A 4,366-nucleotide genomic window follows, 5' to 3' on the forward strand; every position below is an offset into this window, starting at 1 on the left:
ATGGACAACCTTGGTGAAATGGTAATAAAGTTTGTCTACTTTTTCAACCCGAACCCTGAGACCAGACTGGTTTCTGATCCTAAGAGTCCTTTCAATCTGACAAGGGTCAACTCTCTGCACCTCACCTCCATCCTACCCTCCCCCAAGGCACGTCCTGTGCCTCTCTGGATGTTTGCACCACTTAAGGGGTTCTCAAGGACTGGAAAGCCTCTCTGTGGAGAAGGAATTGGTACCGTAGGCACGTGGGTGGTGTACAGGCTGGTAGGAGGGTGTCCCAGAACCCCTGACTGTCTGGGGGTCACCCTCTATCTGCTCCCAAGTCTGAAAGGTGATCTGCAGGTTCGGGAAGTTGGGGAGTTCAGTGGACATCCTTTCCCACCCTGACTGTGACTCAGAGAGAGCACTGCGGGTAACTTTTCCCATCACTGGCCCTAGGACAAGTCCTTCCAGTGTCACTGACTCCCCCCTCAACAAGCAAAGTGGAGCAGTAACCCCAAGTGGCTGCCTGCCATGGGGCGACTCGATTTCACTATCAGGGTGGAAAATCTTCAGGGGTTATTATTTTCCAAAGAGCTGGCCACCTCCCACCCATCTCCATTAGTGGCTCCATAAGAGGCAATCCAATATCCTGGTGAAAATCACTTTGAAACCAAATCTGGTGTCTCCTGACTTGCCTTAATCCCTATAAGCCTCCTCCCCATGGCTCAAAGCTGACCCAGCACAGGCCCCCTGTGGCTAGATCCTAAAATGACTTGGCTTGGGAGGTTGAATGGAATGAAAGTGGTGGCTCTTACTTATGGATGGACAGTGAGGAAGTAAATGTGAGGCCACAGCCCATAGGCATTTGGGCCCCCTTCTCTCCTCAGAATGCCGGGTACATTCAGAGTATGAATATACCTTCCTTGCTTCCTGTGTAAACCCTCCTTAGCTCCTTGTTCTGGGGACACTGAACCTTCCTCCCTAACTAGATTACAAATTCCATAAGGACAAATATTCTCCTGCTCTGTTACACCCTGTACCTACTGTGGGCCTGGCACATACTAAGCCTTCAGGAAATATTGGATAATTGAGAATTTTGGTTTCTCATTTCAAAGAATAATTCCTACTTGCTTAAAAATGCTAAAGAAAGCAAACTAGGAGAACTATAATCAGGGAATTGGATATTTTTCACAAGATGGTCTATAAGTGCTTACTTGTGTGTGCACATGTTTGTGCATGGCTGTCCCTGCCCTCAGAGATAGCACGTGGTACTTTGTATCCAAGGCAAAATTAGCCTCATTAAGAAGATGCTTTCTGACCACCTGTACATGGGTGCATCCCCACAGCCCTAAAATTGTCCTCATTTGAGATGCTTTTTTCTTCCTGCATTGTAACAAGCCCACAGTAATGACAGGGAGCTCAGGCTGGAATGCCTAATGAGCTGTGGATTAAGAAATGATGTGATAGCATCTTGCAGATTGTAATTAACACATGGTCTCCATTATGCTCTATCAGAGTTGTGTCCTCTTGCTGATAAGTAATTCCCCAAAATAACCACTTGTCTTTCAACATTTCCTTGTGATGACTAATTGTGAAGAGCTCCTGCCTAGAAAGGCCACACAGAGCATTTTGGGGACAATTACATGGAACCCATAGCTGCTGGGCACAATTACCTGGACCTGAATATGTGGTGAGTGAGACCAAGTGAGGGGAATGAGGCTTTGGCAAAGCATTCGGATAGCACCTGCCTATGGCTGCTGGCTTCATAATGGGTTTTGTAAAGAACTAACAGGTTTCCCTAGAGTAGAAGAATAAAGTACTCAACAGGAGTATTTGAAAGGACTTGGATAATTTTTTCTTAAATAGTGCTAGTCATGATTATCTGTAGAAAAATTAGAAAATACAGATAAACAAGAAAGCCATTACCAACATCTTGTCATGTTAGTCCATCATTATCACCACCATGACCATCACCTGTGATCATCAGCATCATCAGTATCACCATCATCGTCATCAACAACATTATTACCAACACCACAATTACCACCACCATCACCACCACCATCACCACCACCATCATCATCATCAAAACTGCTACCATTTAGGAGCTTATACTCATTCTACATAGTGCTAAGCATTCTAAATTTGTTACCTCTAGATCTAATAAAAATCTTAACAGGTGGGTGACTATAGTTCCCTTTTATAGATGAGAACACCGAGACTCACACCTGTCTCAGTTCACACAAAGCAATAGCTATCAAAGGTGGAATTTCAATTTGGGTCTGTGTATCGGAAATCTGTGCATATGATGCGATGCCTGTTTCTCTCCTCATTTTTAAGATGGGGTGATGATCCTTTCTCTCCTGGCTACCATAAAAGGTTGCTGTGAGAGTTGAATAAGATATTAGAGGTGAAAGCTTTGCAAACAGTAAGTCCAGTATAGAGTGAGGGCTTGTTAGGCAGTGCTTGGCATCCACCCAGATACCATGTTCAGTTGCCAAATAAGTGAGCAATAGTCATTGAATAGTGTTTAATTGGGTCTCATTGAGAAGCCAAGCCTGGGAGGGTGTATGCCATTTTCTCCCAGGTAAGGGGAAGGAAGGGAGAGGTGCAAAGCTAGGAGTGTAGGCATGGACGTGAGTTGAGGGGGAAGAGAATAACTTGACTGATTAGAACAGAAATTGTTCTGAGATGTGGGGATACTCTGATTCTTCCCTTCAGTTACTTCAATTAAATCTTTGGTCAAAATCAAAACAGTGTGCTTAATATGCAACTACCATGTCAAAAAAGTTTCTTAGCCCCTCTTCCAACCAGATTGTCAGCTTCTTTTTTTTTCCCCTTGGGCTATAAAATTTTATTGACAGATCAGAGGAGAGCCAGAGGTAAAGGTCCCATCCCTCCCATTCACCTACCCAGGAGCATCCATCCCTCTGCTTGAAGCAGGAAGCCAGGGAAGCTGCTGGACTCAGGTGGTCTGGGTAGTGGGCAGATTATTGTAATAGGCATCCTGGCCCTCATGCAGGCTGCAGGAGGTGGTGATCTCCTGCTCCAGCCATGTCTTGGTGTTCATGAGCTGGTGGTACTCCAGGTTCTGCCACATGACTTCAGCACAAACATCACTCAGCTGGGCTTTGATACTGCTGATTAGCATCTGGATCTGTGCCAGCTGGGCTCTAAAGCAGGATTCTGTTTCCACCACTGTGTCTTCTAGGGTGGCTTTCATGCTGAGCTGAGATTGCAGCTGGATCCCCAGACCCTGGAGGGTATGGCACAGGTCAGTGACCTCTGTCTTGCTGGTCTGCAGTTGTTCTGTGTGGCCAGCAACCTCCTGGTTCAGCTCCTCAGTCTTGATAATGAACTGGACTTCAGCATCCTTCTGGTTCTTCTCAGCCATGACCTCATACTGGCTTCCTCATGTCACTCAGGATCTTGGCTAGGTCAATGCCAGGAGCGGAATCCACCTCCACACTGACTTGGCCATCCACCTGGCTCCTTAGGGACACTGATTTCCTCCTCATGGTTCTTCTTCAGGTAGGCCAGCTCTTCCTTCAGGCCTTCAATCTGCATCTCCAGGTCAGCTCTGGCCAGGGTCAGCTTGTCCAGCACCTTGTGCAGGCCATTGATGTCGGCCTCCATGTTCATGCGCAGGGCCTGCTCCACCTCATACTTGGTTTGGAAGTCATCCACAGCCGGATGGGCATTGTCGATGTGCAGGACAATCTTGGAGTTCTCAGTGGTGGCACCAAGAATCTTGTCCCGCAGCTCCCCGATGGTCTGGTAGTAGTGGCTGTAATCACGGGCGGGCCGGGCCCTTGTTTCTGGTACCAGTCACGGGTCTTCACCTCCAGGTCTCCGTTGGCCACCTCCAGGGCATGCACCTTCTCCAGGTAGGAGGCTAGGAAGTTGTTAAGGTTCTTCATGCTCAACTTCTTGTTGCCCACCAGAAGCCCATCAGACTGACCACGGTGCCCACATAGCCACCACTGTAGCCCCCACAGGAGGACAAGGACGCAAAGCGGGCAGTTGTCACTGACACACCATGGCCACCCAAGCCTCCACAGATGCTGGGTGTGCAAGATACTCCTCCTCCAAAGCACACGTTGCCACCACCCATGCCCGCAAAGGACTAGGTGGCAGATGACTGGCAATAGCTGTAAGAAGTCATGGCAAAAGAGGAAGCAGAGACGCTAGTCAAAGGAGCTGTGGTTGGCTGGAGGAGAATTTTATATAAAAATTCTAGAGCCACTGTGGATGCTGGAGAAGAAGATAGGTGTAAATTTGAAGTTGTGGAGTGAGCTCAGTTAAGGGTAGGAGTTGTGAGAGAAGGACCAAGCCAGACCTGGAAGTGTTCTCTCTGATTCTGCAGTTGGATTCTCAGCTTTCAATC

General features: G+C 47.6%; 1 pseudogene; it reads right to left on the reverse strand.

Annotated features, from left to right (window-relative positions):
- Positions 1–2,944: 2,944 nt before the first annotated feature.
- On the reverse strand, positions 2,945–4,144 carry LOC123821154 (annotated as a pseudogene).
- Positions 4,145–4,366: the final 222 nt, after the last annotated feature.

Source organism: Phyllostomus hastatus, unplaced genomic scaffold (assembly GCF_019186645.2).
Source record: "Phyllostomus hastatus isolate PE091 unplaced genomic scaffold, TTU_PhHast_1.1 phas_contig_38, whole genome shotgun sequence".
Taxonomy (NCBI): domain Eukaryota; kingdom Metazoa; phylum Chordata; class Mammalia; order Chiroptera; family Phyllostomidae; genus Phyllostomus; species Phyllostomus hastatus.